The sequence below is a fragment of the Uloborus diversus genome, chromosome 9, assembly GCF_026930045.1.
Source record: "Uloborus diversus isolate 005 chromosome 9, Udiv.v.3.1, whole genome shotgun sequence".
Classification (NCBI taxonomy): Eukaryota; Metazoa; Arthropoda; class Arachnida; order Araneae; family Uloboridae; genus Uloborus; species Uloborus diversus.
Window position 1 is genome coordinate 50,002,197 of NC_072739.1, and position 18,388 is coordinate 50,020,584.

At 32.2% G+C, this 18,388-nt stretch overlaps 1 protein-coding gene across 1 annotated transcript in view; it reads right to left on the reverse strand.

Moving 5' to 3' along the window:
- Nucleotides 1-18,074, reverse strand: part of LOC129230716 (neuropeptide S receptor-like) — a 241,715-nt gene extending 223,641 nt beyond the window's left edge. The window contains exon 1 of the mRNA XM_054865135.1: nt 17,851-18,074. The gene's annotated coding sequence lies outside the window, so the exon portion shown is untranslated. The remainder of the gene's footprint in view (nt 1-17,850) is intronic.
- Nucleotides 18,075-18,388: the final 314 nt, after the last annotated feature.

Below are 18,388 nucleotides of genomic sequence, written 5' to 3' on the forward strand. Positions count from 1 at the left end.
TTTAGGGGTGGTCTAACTTAGGTTTCAAATCTTTGATTTACCCTATTTGTTGTTTAGGGCAAAGTTAAGGGTGAAACAATAAATTTCATGCAATTTCCCTCACAAACGATTAAATATAAAACCCATTGGTAAACAAAGGCCATAAAACAAACATTTATACTTTCTTTACCTACAGTTAAAGAAAGTACTAAAAATATATAACATTAAGAGTAATGATATTAAAAATTTCGAATTAAGGATTTTCTGAAGCAAACATAAAATTCATTCTAGTGGAATTTTTAATCTTCATCTATAGTGGGGCCATGTAAAGAAACATGCGACTTTTATCACAAGTTACATGACAAGTATTGCGAAACATAAATTACAATTTACAATACTAGTCGATCCGTGCGGAACTCCGCACTGTACTTCGAATCGTTTCATAAGGCATTTCGCTCTTTAAAAATTTCAAAGAAAGAGTATTATGAAGAAAAACCGAAAAAAGTAAACGGAAAAAAGTAAGAGCAGAAGAGAAGGCACGTAATTTGAATACATCAGTAACAAAACCTCGTGAAATACAACGTTGTGATAATTTGACCATCGCTCCCCTTTTGGTTGTACGTATTTTCAATGCAAATATAAATATCATTAAAAGTGTGGCTGAGTGACACGTGAAAAATCATTAATTTTGCATGTGAAAAAACAGGTTGTGGCAAATACAGTCTTGCCCATGTGAGCATATGACGGGGGAAAAAAGAAACATTAAAGAGATATTTAGTGGCACGGATTCGAACTGGCGCCATTCTGATTAACAGTAAGACGCTAAAACAAACCTAGCAACTGTGCCTTCCTTTTCGAATGCTATTCATTGAAGGAATGCGTAATAAAACACAGTAAAAAAGTTTTTCGCCGAAAAAAATATAATAAGATCATGCGTCTATGTTTTGTCATTAGCCAGCATGATACGATTTAAAATTATTCGTAAAACATGGAATTTGATTAAAGAATGAGGAAGATCGTACGTAGCGATTGAAACAAACATTCTAGCGAAGTTATTAATTCGGTTGAAAAAATAAGTGTTTTTATTTTTGAATATTCAACAATTTCCCATAGCAGGCTTTTTTAACCTGTACAGCTTAAAAGGCAGCACTTGTTTTTCTTTTAATCGAACACTTAAAATTCAAAACCAAAACCAGTTTAACTGACTCCGTTTTTTAAGTGTAATTTTGCGAATGTAGACAAAATGTTTTTTTTTTTTTTCAGATGAAAGCAGAGAAGTAGAAAATGATTTCTTACTAATGAAATTGATAATAATTTTAATGTTTTATATCGTATTCGAATAAATAATTAAAGAGTTACTGGTTAAACCTCGTAGTTTTAATTTGGCGTAGTATTTTTTCATTTGTACAAAAGTTCGAACACTGCTATTAGAAAAATCTACATTTCCGCATACAATGAAAATGTTTTTCTGCACAAAAAGGATTCCCTTGAGGTATATCTAATACTTTTTTTTTAATGCTTACATTATGCTCAGTGGTCTGGACGGAGTCAAAGGTTAAAAAAAAAAGGGAAGAACACCCTTCGATTTGCAGTCAACTTATCTGAATGATAACTATAACCTGCATAAAGGAGTCGAAACACCAAATGTATTCCCACTGCATTTATTTTATTACGTGTGTTATCTGTTGCATGTTATGAGTACATGTAATGCGTAATATTACTGTAAATTTGCTATTATGTCGGACAGTCCGAACTGGCCCGAAATTCAGACAGTTTATAGCCGAACGCTCTGCCGAAAAAAAAAAAAAAAAACAGGTAATTTTAATTTTTTTTTCTTGCCGAGAAGTGTTTTTATTTTTGAAAATTTTTACAATTTGTTATCGCAGTCTGTTTGAACCGTTATGACTTAGATGGCAGCACGTATTCATCATTTAACAGCATGGTTAAAATACAAAATAATTTGAACTAAGTTCTTTTTTAAGCGTAGCTTTTCAAATGTGGTAAAAATGTGATACGCTATTTGTTTTTTTTTTTTTTTTTTTTTTTTTTTTGCAAGAAGGAGAAAAATATATATATTACCCTTTAAATTGAGGTAGTATTTTTTTTTTATTTGTACAAAGAGTCAAAAATTCATTAGAAGAATCTATATTTCAACATACGATTTATTATATTTTACTGAACAAAAAACAATTCCAATGTAGTCTGAAATCTTAAACCTGATGCTTATATTTTCGCTTACATTATGCTTTAATTTTCTTCCCGGAGCCAAAGCTTAAAAAAAACCTTACAATTGAGTATCAATTTAGCTCCATGTTGCATCAAGTTTTTATAACAGCTAGGAGCGTTTCTACCTCACTTATTCCCACATATTTGTTATTCCCACATATTCGTTCATGTAATGCACGATATTTTTCTAATTTTTTGATGCAGATTGTCCAGACGTGCTCCCGAACACGCATTCTCCTGGTTACCAGTCGAACGCTCTGCCGATCCAGCTATTCAGCTATCTCGGTAACAGTGCAAGTTAAAGTTATAAATTTAACAGAAAACCCCATTCTTGTTCTTTAAAACAGGTTTTTTTGCCCGTAAAAACAATTTTTAGACTGTGGGTCTATTTTTCGTCAGTAGCCTGCACGATAAGCTTTAAAATAAGGTGTAAATCAAAGAAATCGATCAAGAATTGAGGAAAATCTCGCATAGAAACCAAAAACAGGCTACAGAAATAAAATATAAGGATTATTGTTTGAAGAACATTTTATAATGAAGTTTGTTTGGTATTTTTTCGTTTATATTAATTAATCTCGTTTATGTTAAATATTAATTTCAAAAATATAAGTCCGGAATATTGGACGTGTCATAACTCTTTTAATGTTTCCCCTACAAACTTGAAATTTTGTCTGTAAGATATCCTTTACCATAGTACACTGGGTACCAAATATAAACATTTTTGATCAAGTATTTCATAATTCCGACTGAAGAGGTTAAATAAAATATAAATACATTAAAAAGATTAAATCTAACGAAGAAAAAAACAAATAAATATAAAAAGAAGGAAAAAAAATAAGGAAATGTAGAGAAATAACTTTCTCGGCCTAAGGTTTTGTGAAAAAATATTCGACTTTAGTTCAAAAGAAGCAAAACCGTTTACTTTAATTTTGTAAATAACATCTCCCTTTCAAAGCAGGCAATAATTATCACACTTATCATAATAATACTGCCTCTATTCCCGGGCCTATTTTAAAACCACTATTAGAAAATTCAGTAAATACTTTAATACCTTCACTTTCAACCTATTCCTCGTCTTTAAATCATTTATCCTTGAATAGAACTTTCCTTTGAGATAGAAAGCTCAAACCCGCAGGATATCGCTTCCGGCGCCTTTGAATCTATTCTAAGCTTAAAATACCGCCTAAAGCAAATATAGTGGAAGACAATGAAAGAAATGTGACGGTAGGGTTATAGTACTTACTAAAATACTTGAAAAACACTCTTAGAAAGGAAAAATGTTATGAGTTAAATGCTTAAGAATTATATATAGGGTCATTCCATAGTGACGAACGTAACATTCAGACTGTTTAGTTGCATATCATGAGTTTAAAACCTCTAATAATTATTTACTCGTTGTTTTGTGGAATTTTGTGAAAGAATAAAACTTATGTGTAATATTCATGCAATAAAACACTGTATAAATTGCATAAAAAGGTTTTTGAAACTAAATTAATACAGTGTGACAAACGTAACATTTTTGCAACGTTGAATTTGCAACATTAAATTCAGCTCTCAATTTCTCTAAAGTTTAGGGAGATAGTATTGTAAAAACAGTGCAATGCGTTATTTTAATTCCTTAACTTTATTTTTTATGCAGAATAATACTCATTTTTCTTACAATGTAACAGAAATGAATATTTCTTCAAAATATGACGTGTGACGAACGTAACATTGAACAGCGTAACTCTGAAGTTATGCTCGTCACGGTGATGACCGGTGTAGTTTTTTTAGACTATTAAGTGTCTAAATATTAAATAATAAGTAAGCACTGATACTTTGTCTTAAAAGTAACACTTATATCAACAATTTTTCAGCATGGATTGAATAAATGCTTTTTTATTGGCTTTGTGCAAAATTTATTTTTTTCTCCTCTGTTTTGAAGTGAAACTTTTTATGTGAGATCTTTCCTTTTCTGATCCCCAACATTTTTGGGTGACGGAAGCGACATTGTTATTTTTTAAACTTTTTTCCAGAAAAAATGAAAAATAATAGCGTTTAAATTTAATTTTGTTAATGAAATTAACAATTTAATTTTAAGACTTAAGTAAGCATATATTTGTGGATTTTAGTCACTTTAAACGTTTCAAATAACGAAGGTTTTTAAGAATTTCTTTGATTCAAGTTCAAGAGCGTAATTCACATTGCTAAGGTTTTGCCTTGAATTTAGTTTTTTAACTTTTATTATCAAAATTAACTTTATTATGACTATTATATTTTCTATTGATTTAGGCAAAAGCTAAAAGGCGGATTTCGAGTAATTTTTAGTGTTCTCCCTTTTTATAAGAAATTTTTTTCATTAAAATATACAATCACGTTGTGAATATGCCTTAGTCAGACGCAACGAGAACAAGAGCTTGACGTGAGAGGAAACGCACGGGTGAAATGGCAATTTAGAATGTAATAAAGAAGAAAATACAAAAGTTTTTTTTATAACACAAAAGCGGATATTTTTTTTTCCAGAAAGCTATCAAGAAATGTAATCTTCTTTACGAAAACAACATCCAGTGTAAGGATTGTTTTTTCAAGAAAGCTTCTTCCAGGAACTTTTTGACTTTCATTTCTGCAACAATAATTCCAATATTATTATTATTACTAGTTCTGTCGCCGGCTTTGCACGGTCCACCTCAAAAATAAAAGTTATGTCAAGTGACGCGTGTTCAACACTCAGGCTTGAAAAAAGAAAACAGTAAAATCTTGTGGCAGATTGCGGAAATATAACCAAAAAGTGAACATTTTAAGTCTCCCGAGTACAGGAAAAGCCTTTAAAATAATTCAGAGTTTTACTCGTTCATATTCGAGAAAAAAAATGGCAACAGATCTTTCGTCTCAATGATTTTTTTTACGCTATAAATTTTAATAAACGTACTGTTGCGGAAAGTTGAGATGAAGCACTGAATAATAATTTGAATGGCGGAAAGCCTTAGAAAAATAGGGATTTTGTGTAGAATCTAAGTGTTCTAATTAATAGTTTTTAATTGATATATCTGATAATTATTATCGGAGGATTATGTTAAATAGCCAAACATGAAGACGAGATAATTACGAAACCATCGATACCTGGTTCGATGGTCAGTTCACTGTCGTTCGGGAGAAGCAACTTTTACATACATAGTTGCATAGATAGGTACAATTATAGAAAAAAAAACGAAACACTCGATCGTATTCAAAGACTATTGACACTATAGATACGTGTAAGGTGTTATTGTTTCAGGAATAAAAAGTTCTACATAATTATGTTAAAAAATTGTTGTTAAGGGGTCGTCTTCATATTAAAACGAGCATCAACTTCAAATTTTTCAATAAGAACCCCCCTTTTTTATCACATATTTGTGATCAGCATCTTTTTTAAACTTTGTATACAAAATTTTGTTGAATTCGATCCAGCCGTTATTTCAGAATCGAGTTTTGAAAAATTCCTCTCGTAATGTTAAAACTTATTTTGATATTTTTGCTCATAACAAAAAAACTAGATGAGGCACAGCAAAGATTGCTTTTTTGTATCAAAATATGAATTGACAGAATTATAAAAACATCATTTACAACACCAAAAATGTAAATTTAATTTTTTTATGAATTATTGTAATATTTTTTGAAAAAACTATGATCTGAAACCATATTAAATTTTAACAGAGAAACAATCTAGAAGAGCTCTTATGAGGGAATCCAAAATTTGAGCTAAAAATATTCAGTAGTTTTTGCGCTGTGCTTAAAAATTCATTTTTTCCCTTTTTAGGGGACCGTATACTTTTTTAAAACAGAAATTATGAAAGTTAGTTTCTTCGTAAAAAAAGAAAAATAAATGTTCAACAAAATAAGCAAACCAATTATAACGCGTTTTTTTTTTACATTAGAGCTACGTCTATGAATTTTTAAATATATAAATGTATTCGCTGTCTCTGCAGAAGAACAACACAATATTGCGACCGTCAGTTTTTTGTGGATATCGTTCAAACGTCAATGTGTAGACCATGCGAAACACTATTTAATTGTCCATTAAAAGAATATTTTGTAGAACTTTTAAAATTAAAATCTACACTAAAAATATTTATGTTTTTTTTTTCTTTTTTTTTCTGCGTTTAGCCATTGCCTTTTGTAAAAAAATAACTCAGAAAATAAAATTAACATGCACAACTTTTTCACAGAAACATACAATAAAACCTCATTGTCTTGCTAGTCATGTTGCAGTAGGCAGTGTAGAATTGCTCGTCTCAATGATAATTTGCTAAAAGGAAAAATTATTGCCATGTCTGAATCGGAGAAAAGCACTCGAAAAATAGCTGACTGTGTGAAATTTCTCCTTTAGCATTATCCAAATGCGTCAATAGGTAATATTTGCTCTTAGATAAGTTTGCTAGTTTTTAGGAATTATTATTATTATTATGATTTTTTTTTTTTTTTGTAAAGTGTTTGAATAATTTTCAATGTGTTAAGATCTAGGAGAGGAAATGTTAGTCGCAGTAGTGAGCCGCGTGCTTTGAGCCCGTATTCTGCACAAAAGAAATAGTTGTGGATAATTGTGAGCTTTTTTTTTGACTTCGTCAAAGCTTTAACAAAACATTAATTTGGGTGTTAGATTAAGTTCAGTTTTTGTCTATTCTTAATTATAATTTAAATACTATTTTTCTACTTACTTTCTGTGTCATTGTCCGTGATTTGACATTAAAATCAATCTCGCAAGACAAAGATAAAATTTGAAATTATTTTCTTCTTTTTCGAATAACATGGAAAAATATCGAAAAAGAGAATTATAATAAATTATTGTTATCAACTACTGAATGCCTATCTTATTAAATGCATGTTTTTCAGAACCCAATATCTGAATATTTGCTCCAACTTTATGACACTGGAATTCTAATTCTGCATTCTAATCTTACACTTCACGCAAGCAACGTGCCATTTAGAACAGCTTTGAATGTGGCCCGCTCTTCACGGCGAAAAAATTGCGGCTTGGTTATCCCATTCGAAGGCGGCTCTTTAGTCCGAATAAATAGCATAACAGCCCTGAACTAGGTTTAACCGAGCAGTGAAGCAGATGTCATGTGATTGAAGCTAAGAGTGCTTACAAACTGGTGGATGAAGAAAATTTATCTCACCAGTAAGACGCCGTAAATATACAGCAGATAAATTTACTTTACCTACTAGTTTGTTCGCGCTCTCAGCTTCAATGACCTGACTTCTGCATCCAGCACGAGTTGGTTACGATTCCAGTCTGCCAAATTCATAGCAAGGACGGAATTGTAACCTAAGGCTCGATAAAATCATCTGACGGTATGCTGTACTATAGAAAATGTTCGTTTGCTAGTATGTGATTCACAATACAAAATTAAATAATGCTGAGTTTTGTTTGCTAGTGCAAAGTTACAAAATCAGAGAAGTGACAAGATGTCTGATTTTGGTTCACCTTGGTGTAAGCTAAAATAACTTTGTCTCTTTAAGTTACGGGTTGGACCATCTCGAATCTCGTTGCTAGAAACAGCATTGAGAAATTCTTTTCCTAAATTGCTTTTAAGAGCCCTTACATGTTTAACTAAAATCGCCAATTGTGTTATGTTTTTTTAATAATACCACGCACTATGATCTTCCGCATCAAATTTGGATTTGAAACAAATTCTCGTTTTTTAATTACAAAAAAGCCGCTAGAACAATGATTGTGTTTGTCCACTGTGTAAATTCAAATAACCAAATTTTTCCCAAATAAAGTTCAAGTATGAACGGTTTGCTCACTAACGGGTATTTATATTCTCCTGTTTGTGTTTTATTTTTTGGATTATTACTTCGGTTAATTTTATGCATTTAGAGCAAATTTTCACGGAATAAATGAACCTTGCTTCGCTCGAGTCTCCAATCATTTAATGCTGCGTCTTCCCACGTTGTGCGGTATATTTTTTATATTTTTGTATGCGATGACTCAAACTTCTTTCAATGTTTTGCGAAATTAAAAACGCGCAATTCCATTTTACATCAAAGACTTTCTATTCATTCGAAAATAAACCTGTAACATAGGTGCAATACATTTATTAAACGTATTCACATCATGATTCTAGGTATAAGTTGGATATTTTCATTTCTATGAGGCTAATTTGCTGAATGATTATATAAGCAATTCAATAGGTTCATATTAGAAAAAGCAAATACAGGGTCCATTATGAAAGTAATGAGCATTCACTGGAAAAATATATTTATTGATCGTAATTTGTACAAATGTTCAATATTCTTCAAAATACATTCCTCCTGCATCAATACACTTGCGGAGACGTGTTTGCTACGCCTGAAAGGCACCCTGAAACTCTTCCAAGGGAATGCCTCTCAGGAACGTTGTAACACGGTGTTGGATGTTTCCCAAGGTTCCCCAATGTTTTCCTTTCTTCTCTCTCTCTCTCTTGAGTCGTGGAAACAAAAAGAAGTCACATGAAGCTAAGTAGGGACTGTAAGGTGGTGAGGGATCACCGGGGGGGGGGGACATCCATAACGGGGTTCGTCTGCGACCTCCTCCTGGCTCTGTTTGAATGACTTGTGCCACTTCCCTGATCTTGAAATGCAATCGTCCTTGAAGGTTTCTTGCAGCATCTGGAATGTTTTGGTTGCATTTTTTCCAAACCTTCACGCAAAACTTTATGGCGTATCATTGTTCAAGCGAACGCTCCATTGCGTTATGTTACAAAAGTTGAAAACATACTTCAAGCGGAGGCACTTATCTCCGCTCACACTGCTTGAAAGCAACTAACGACTGGATGCATTGAAAGGGCATATCCCGCACCACATTTCCCAGTCGGTTTTACCGTGCTGCCATCTATCGTCGCGTCACAATAACATTATACTCATTACTTTCATAATGGACCCTGTAGTTCCATTACTTTCAATTTGTCATTACTCGATTTATTACGCAACGATATATACGATGGACCAGTCAAACCCCATCCGTCTTTTTTAGGTTAATCCAGACAGACAAAAATCAGTAAATATTTTAAATTTTTTTCAAAAAAAAAAAAAAAAAAAGCGACCGTAAATCGCTTGTTGGCGCAACATTATCTGCCAAAAAGTATCGAATTACGGAAAAAAGAGAACTTAAAAAAATCATGAATTGAGCTGGATAATCTCGATTTTTTTTTTTTGAGCAATCACGATTGCTTATTGCTTTCATTTGACTGTTTTTGGCGTCCTATCATTTTATTTTCCCACCGCCACCCTCCGTACCTATTGCGAAAGCCGTCTCCAGGTTGCATCCCTTTCCTACACACACGCGCATACATACACAACTACACACACATACACACACACACACAAACACATACACACACAGACACATACACACATACAGACACCTACACATACACACAACTACCCACACATTCATGCCTGCACACAGACACAAACACATATGCCTACACACACATACACATACCCCTACACACAAACAAACATACCCCCCATACACAAACACACACGCCTACATACGCACACTCGTGATTGAGAAAAACATAATTTGAATTCAAGATGTCAAAATTCAAATTAAATGAAAGTATTCTTTTTTTTTTTTTTTGTTTACATTCCGTTATTTGATAAGCCGTGACCTTGACAGAAGCGTTTTCCATGTGGTGACGGTCCCTAAAACGTTTTTTGTTATTAACTTCTGTTCTACTGCACGGAATGCAGTGAAATTTCGTACCCTGGCTGAATTTTTCTGTCTAAACATAATTATGTAGCAAAAAGTGGGGATTCCTATTTGAAAATCAAGCGTTGGTGCTCATTTTGCTTTGTATATAGTCCCTTATCAAAATTTAACCTACGTAGTTTTGAAGAAGACTTTAAAACAAGTTGGATGACACCTTTCTTTTCTTTCTAGCATGTGTAATGGATGAATAATTAAAAGTGTTTCGTTTTTTTTTCTATGACTGTACATACGCTCAGTTTTTAATTATATAAGATTTAGCAAGATAACATTTAAAAGTCTATTTTTTCCTAGGACTACGTGGAAGAGCGTGCTCCGAAACGTTACTGAGTATTTTCGTGTAACGTTTCGCGATTTCAATGGTTTTTATCCACTTCCTGGAAATATCAAGTATCATTGTCAAAAAATTTCCTGAATTATTACAAGTTTTCCGAATTCAGACTTCTCTCTGTTGTAAAAAATATTTTTAGCTCCCAGTTTAAAGATTCACTGAGCATATTTATAAAGCTTCTGTTCGATTGTGGCTTGTCCATGCTAATTAAACTCCCAAAGGTAGCGAATAAGTATGGACTTCATAGAATTGCAATCAAGTGAGATGCTTGATACTTACCTGCAACTCTGGCTTATCTTTGGTCATATGTTACAGTACTGCTTTTGCCACTTTCTTGATAAATTGGGAAGGTGGAAAGCTGCTATACAGGGTGTCTATAAATGATGGACCCGATTTTAAAAAATCGTATTTTCAAAAGTTCTCACCGGAATGAAATAGTAGAATTAAGGAGAAAAGTACCAAGTTTTTTTTTTACCTTATAAGTGTTCGATATGGGACCCTCTCGTCACACGACATACGTCCATTCGATAATCTAGTTCATTCCACACATTTTCTAACATATCTCTGTTAATGGTTCGTAATGCTGCAGAAATACGTTGTTTCAATTCTGGGAGCGTTTTCGTTGGTACTACCAACTTGGTACTAAAAACTTAGCACTTTTCTCCTTCATTTTACGCATTAATTATTTTATTCCGTCGAGAGCTTTTGAAAATATGATTTTTTAAAATCGGTTCCATCATTTATAGACAGAGGGTGTGTCTTATAATGCACTTTTTAAAAAAGTTTTGAATTTCTTATGGGGCATCCCTTTAATTGTTTCCTTTTGATGAAAAAATACACACATAAAAGTTTCATAGAATTTGATCATAATTTAGGGGGTGCTACCAGTGATTAAAATTACATTCATTGTGAAAAAAATGGTGTAAAAATCAACTCTCCAATATATCTGGTCACATTTTTAATCAACATGAAATTAGGTTGGTTGGGTTTTAACATAACACAAATACCTATTTCTAATATATACAAGAAAATAATAAGCATTTCATGGTTGTCATTTTGTGTAATAATGTCAAAAAAACAACCGAAAGTTCGGTAATGCCATTTATATCACAGGTTTACACTTTCGGTCCTTTTACATTCAGCAATATTGTAATTTTTCTCTTTGTGACAATACAAACTTTTCACTGATTGCTACTTATTATCCAAACTAAATAAATAAAGTTCAAAAAAAATAAAAAGAGAGAGATTTGACAAATTTTGCAGCAGTGGTAGCACCTTCTAAATATTATTCAATTTTTATTTTTCAGATATGAGAATTTTTTTCATCCAAAGGAATAAAATGAGAGGGTGCCTCATGAAAAAATAACACCTTTAAAAATAAGACGCACACTAATAGACACCCTGTATATTATCCCTACCCAAAATAACTTTGAAGTTCCAGATACACAACTGGCTTTAGACGGGAAGATTTCTGTATTTTTCAGGAAGGTTACTGAATTTTAGCGGAAATATTCCTGGTTTTGCGAGATATGTTACTGGCACAAATTGGTCACATCAGCTGTCTATTATTTTCCAGGAACGTTTCTGAATCGCTTTTACAGTTCGAAGTCACATTGGTTTACTCTATACAAAGCTAGCTTATTAGCTTCTCTACAATTGATTCTCATCCTCCTTACTTCTCATTTTTGAGTCCTCAGTCTTCTTGATTTTTTTTTAAATATCGTTGCGTGTGTGTGTGTGTGTTTTTTTTTTTTTTTTCGTAATATTCGCATAAGCTCTGCTGCTTTTTTTCTTGTTATTTTCTTTTTGTTTACCTCCCTTTCTTATTCTGCTTTAACTCTCTCTCTCTCTCTTTTTTTTTTTTTTTTTTTTGAGCTGCCGATTTTTCCATAAAATGCAACACAACAAAATTCCACAAATATGTGTTGAAAATCGAGTTAATTGTTGCAAAAATTACAAAATATTATACAATAACATTGAAAAAACAACCATTTCAAAATATACATTTTATTCATTTTTTATTGAACTAAACGTTCGAAATGTGCAGTGTTTGTTTCAAGCGATTACGTTCGTCACAATCAATTTTTTACGTTCGTCACGCTGATAGCTAATTGTATAAATAATTTAATAAAAATTCAACATTTTAAATGCATTCTAGGAAGCTCTTGGAAAGAGAATAAAGCTAAATTTTTCTTTTTATAGTCCCACAAAAAGTGTGGAAATGAGAATGCGACGTTTTGTGACGAACTTAACAGGCGGTTTAACACAGAATTCAAATTAGGTTCAACGAGAAAATATGTAAATTCAATGAAAGAAATTAAAGAAACTGAAATCTGAAAATGTAAGCAATAATTGAAAAAAAAAATTACATCGAATGTATTCTTAAAAAAATACAGGTCGCGTTTCTTGAATGCTTTATAGTTAAAATGTACACTGTAAAAACGATTCAGAAACGTTCCTGGAAAATAATGGGCAGCTGATGTGCCCAATTTCTGCCAGTAACATACCTTACGAAGTCCAGGAAAGTTTTCCGCTAAAATTCAGTAACCTTCCTGATATTATCCTTGAATCTTCCTGAAAAATTCAGAAATCGTCCCCGTCAATAGCATGTCGTGTCTTTGGAAAATTACAGTTAACTTAAGAAGTGTAACATAATAGCTTGGCATCTTTCCGATTTATCAAGGAAGTTCCAAGAGCATTACGGCAAACATGGCCAAAGTTAATCCAGAATTGCAAATAAGTAACGGTAATTTTACTCACCTGCAATTCTTGCAAAGCTACGTAGTCCATACTTATTTGCTCCCATTGGGAACTTATTTAGCATAGACGGCCGTAATTGTCCTGAAGACGACTCACTTTATAAAATACGCTCAGTTAATCTTTAAACTGGGAGCTAAAAATATTTTTCACAACAGTGAAAAGTCTGCATTCGTGCAACTTGTAGCAATTCAGGAAACTTTATGACAATGGAACTTGATTTTTCCAGGAAGTGGATAAAAACCAATTAAATTCCCGAAACGTAACACGGAAAGTACCCAGTAACGTTTCGGAATTTTTTTTACAGTGTACATGCTGATGTTGAAGATACTAGCAAGCAGTAATTATTCTACTCACGGCATCCATCTTGAAAAAAAACTTTTACGAGATTCGAAAATTAAGAATGTTATCTCTAAAATCATGTATTAACAACATTAATATTGACTGAGTTTGAAAATTTCGGCCTGCCGGTTGACATTTTCGTGGAATGACCCTATAACAACAAATGGATTCTACGTTGAAGAGGAAAAAGTCTTTGAAATAAATAGGAAAATAAGTATCAATGGAAATTTTTTAAGGGAAAAATGAGTACATACGAATTACACTCGAACAACACGGAACTAATTTCTCATAATTTGTGTTATACTCCCTCCCTCCCTGAAAAATAATGGTTTAGGTTGTCCTTTTGTCCCTTCAAATCATCGCAGTGTTGATGTTAGTGCATAAGTTTTTAAAGAAAGTTGAAAAACTGCGAAAAATTGCTATTTTACACTTTAAAATGGTTTTTGAAAATTGCGAAAGCAAAAACTTACTAAGTTTTTTTCGCGTTTGAAGGCACTAAAACTGAAATATATCGCACAAGACAAAACGTACAACCACATCTTTCACGCATCTTACAGTCAGAATTCAAAACCAACGACGATTTTTTTAAAATCTGATAATGCTCCTACAAACTGAAAATACTAAATACTTCTACTGATTATTACAACTATGAAAACCATTTTTATGTGATCTAAAAGTAACTTTATAGAGCTTCAGGTTTTATATTCAAATCTGCCTTGTGGGAGCAAAATACTCCGAACATTTTAATTTATGGAACAACATTTGCCTGCCAACGAAACCATTTTTTGAGCAGTTCGTCTAGAGCCTGATGAAATTCGTAATGTTATTGAAGAAGTTGGTCAATCTTATTCGCAGGGCCGCAGAGAGCTAAGGCGGGCCCCGTATCAGTTATGACGCCGGGCCGCTAACGCCTCCCCAAAAAAGAAAAAAGAAAAGAAAGGAGAGAAATGAGAAGAAAATGGGGGAAAAGAAAAAAAGAAAAGAACGGGAGAAGAAAAAAAAAAGGGGGGGGGGAGCAAAAAAACTGCTTACTAGAAAACAATTAACTCTATTTTACGTGCCGAAACATTAAATACAAAAAGAATAAATTTTATTTAATCTTTACATTTTCTCTTATTCGAATTTCTCCCCCTTCCTCATTTTCCTTCTACCTTTCTTTTTTCTTCTTTATTTATTCATTCCTTCTTTTCTTTCCTTCTATTTTGTGTCAGTGTCGCCGGGCCCCCCAAGGCCCGCACCCCTAGTTTCCGACTAGGCTGACATGGCCTCTCGTCGGGCTTACTTATTCGGCAAATACATTTAGAAGCGGATAACGATGACGTTCAAGAACTAACCGGATTCCCGCAATCAAAAACTAACAATAACAACGCCACAAAAAAAAAAAAAAAAAAAAAAAAAACTTTTTTAAAATATATTTTTAAAATCAGGATACATAGATAAATAAATGAATATACAGTAATACCTCAACTAACGTTAATCCGAAACGAGATTTTCTAATATTTTCTATTCGTATTTTGCATGAGCACGCTAAACCACTCGATTAGCACCAGAGCCAGATGAAATTCGTAATGTGTTTGAAGAAATTTTGAAAGTAAGTTGTCTTGAGCCAGCTAACCTAGCAATATAAGGTACGCTGCTTCACTTTTCTAGCTGTACCGCAATTTGGTTTGAAGTCCGTCATCCGCAATACTCACATGCCATAAGAACCCGTTTATAGGGTAGACAACCATTTACAACAAAGCAACACATTCACAAAAAGAAAGGACAAAGCCAGGAGAGAGAAAGTACATCCGTGCTTGAGCCTGAATTCGAACCCAGGGACTTCCCAATCCGCAGTCAGACCTCCCTGACTATTTGACAAGGAGGTGGCTTTTCTCTCCGTCCTCAACTAAAAATAATTTATCTGTGCACAATGAGTATTTAAATGCGAAATAATACCAGACATACCTGAATTCAACTTGACGCGGTTGTCACTCAGTCCCACCTATCGCGTTAGTTTGGGTATGACTGTAGTGCGAAACGCTTTTCGTTCGAGACACGTTCTTTTACTTTGATAAATTTACAGCAAATTCAGCAAACATTGACATACGGCCTGACATTGCTAAATTTCACTATATCACGTCGTACAGTATTAATTGCGTTAATAAACTATTGATCAGTTTTTTCAATACAACAGAAGAAGCAGTTATAACTACAAAACTGATACTACTGAATTTGACACATTACAAGTGTGCGACATCCATAATAATTTTCTCACCGGTGTCTAACACTTTGTACAGAAAAAGTCAAGGACACAGAAAGTAATTGCTTTTATAAATTTAAGCTTATCATTTTATGCATCAAGAGCTTTGACGATTTAACCAGCAGTGCAGTACTTCTCTTAAAAATAATCAAACAATGGTAGAAATGGATCCATAATATCAAATGTAAAATTCATAAAGTTCATCTGCATATTCAAATCTCTGAGGGGAAAATAAGGTCAAATGTTATTAAACGCTACAATAATTGCAGTTGTACTAAAAAAATATGAAAATTTTGTCCACATTTTATGATGAGTTAAACATTACTTTATAAGATTTTTTTTCCTTCTTCGCTGTATTCATACCATAAATACATTTAATATACCAAATCTAAAAGCAGAAGAACAAATTTTTGCTGTCATAAAATGCGAAACCGTTTTATTTCAATGATATATTTTTATTTCAATTCGTAAGAATGATTTTTTTTCTGCATATTTTACATTTATTACACTAACACACACATATAATTTTCCAGTATAGTAGAAATGTGTCATTTCAAAATAATATTCGCTAAATAATTAATTTTTAATCAATACAACAGTCCGAAACGTTTTTCGTATGCCTTTAGTTTTGTCATAACGTGCTAAAAATCAATCATTAATCTCGTGAAGTTATTTCCGAAGCAAATATAACATGTATTTCAATACTGAATTTCTTACTAAGCTTTTACGTACATTTCAATATAAAAATATTCAACGAAATCCGCAAGAGTACAAGAAATTGCATGAGCTATAAAATATACAGAAATCTTAAAGTGCAGTTGTACTTCTACACTTAATTATTTACAATGAGTGTCTAGACCTGAGTTAAATAGTATTAGGTAAAGTTTAAAGAATATATGATTCAGTGAAAATCTTGGTGAGGGAAAAGTAAGTCATATTATCATTACTATTATTTTATTTTTATCTCTCTCAATAAGTGAATACTTAAATCATTAATAAGACATCTCTTTCCTACCCTAAGATCTAAGTCGGCGTATTTCTTAAAAAGGAAAACAAATGTGGTTTATTTCTATGGAAAATGCTCTCCCATTGTCTGTTAATAGAAAATGTTGCCCCGAATACATTTTTTAATACAAACAATTAATAATTAATTAAATAAATAAATGAATTTTAAAAACACTTGTTGACCTAACACTGAAGTCGAACAATGTCTATAATCTCAATACACTATTTTTCGAATATATATAGATGTATTTCTCACAACAATTTATCTTTCACCATTATAATATATATATATATATATATATATATATATATATATATATATATATATATATATATATATATATATATATATATATATATAGAGAGAGAGAGAGAGAGAGAGAGAGAGAGAGAGAGAGAGAGAGAGAGAAATATATTATAAACCATTTACCGCAGTCCTGAAATGTACAATGAAGTATAACATACTGCATTCATACTAACAGAAACTCTACCGCATTTTTTTTAAATGTATAAATATATAATAATAATCAGAGTTCTTTTTTAATCTAAATTAAAGCAGTTTGGACTCAACAGCTACAATTTGTACTTCATTATAAAATGAAATCTATGAACAGATACATTTTTTTTACTAATTTCATGCGTTTCTTTCTATGTTGAGTTTTGTACTCAATGTTCAGATTTTTACTCGAAAATGTTTGATAAGCACAAATTCATTTAACTGATGTGAGAAATTGTGTTTTAACAGTACATAGCAAACGATGGTATTTCTTATAATTCTGGTACATCCTACAAAAAAGTCAGTGAATCATCATTTACAGTCAATAACAAATATATAATTTTACAATGAAATTATTTTGTAGCATGAAGGACATTTAGTTAACTCAAATTACGTGGCAAAAAAAAAAAAAAAAAAAAAAAAAACTCAAAGTATCACATAGATTCAAGTTGGAGAAATTGGTTTATAGAATAACTTTCGGCATTTAAAATGTTTTAATAAAGAGATAATACTATTCAATATTGTTTAAATATTTCTAATAGAAAATTTTCTACGACGTTGCATTTATCTGTAGAGAAATTCATTTTTTACTCAGATTTCCAACAGCAGTATATATAATGTGTCTTAAAAAGTTCGTGAAATATACTTTCGTAATATAAATATTAAATTTTTTCAATAACATTTGTCAAATATGTAAAAAATATTTATTAAAACAAAGAAAAATTAAGTTTTGATCAGAAATAATGTCAATCAAACCTTACCTGTCTCAAAATTGCAGTGAGAATTTTATCCGTTGAGAAAGTAAGCACAGTTTATATTTCCAAAGAAACATAAAAAATAAAAAGTGCAGAAGCACACAAAAAAAAAGTAAGAAAAAAAAGGTTGTAAATATTTTTCGCAACTTTTCTCGTGAAGTTCTTTTACGACCCAATTATTGCGTGTTAGACTCCGAGTGAATAAGTTGTAACTAACTTCTAAAAGATGCGCTCGCGCTGTAGTTCAGTTTCACTCTGTGAATGGCAGATAACTTGCAGCGGTTGAGCCGGCGTGGATGAGCGTAAATAGCGCCATCTATTGGTTGGTAAAAGCATTGTTGTTCGGCTTAAAACTTTTGTTCTTCGTATTCTGCTGAGGCGGAGGCTGATCGCGAGTTTGATTTTTCAGTCAGTTTTCTGTTACTTTGAAGATGGATGAAGTGGAAATACGGGATTCTCGCAATTGGAGATGAGATTGGAAGCAAGCTATTTTGAGTGATCCGCTCATGAATTTTTAATGTTTTTTCCGTTGCTGTTGTTGAAG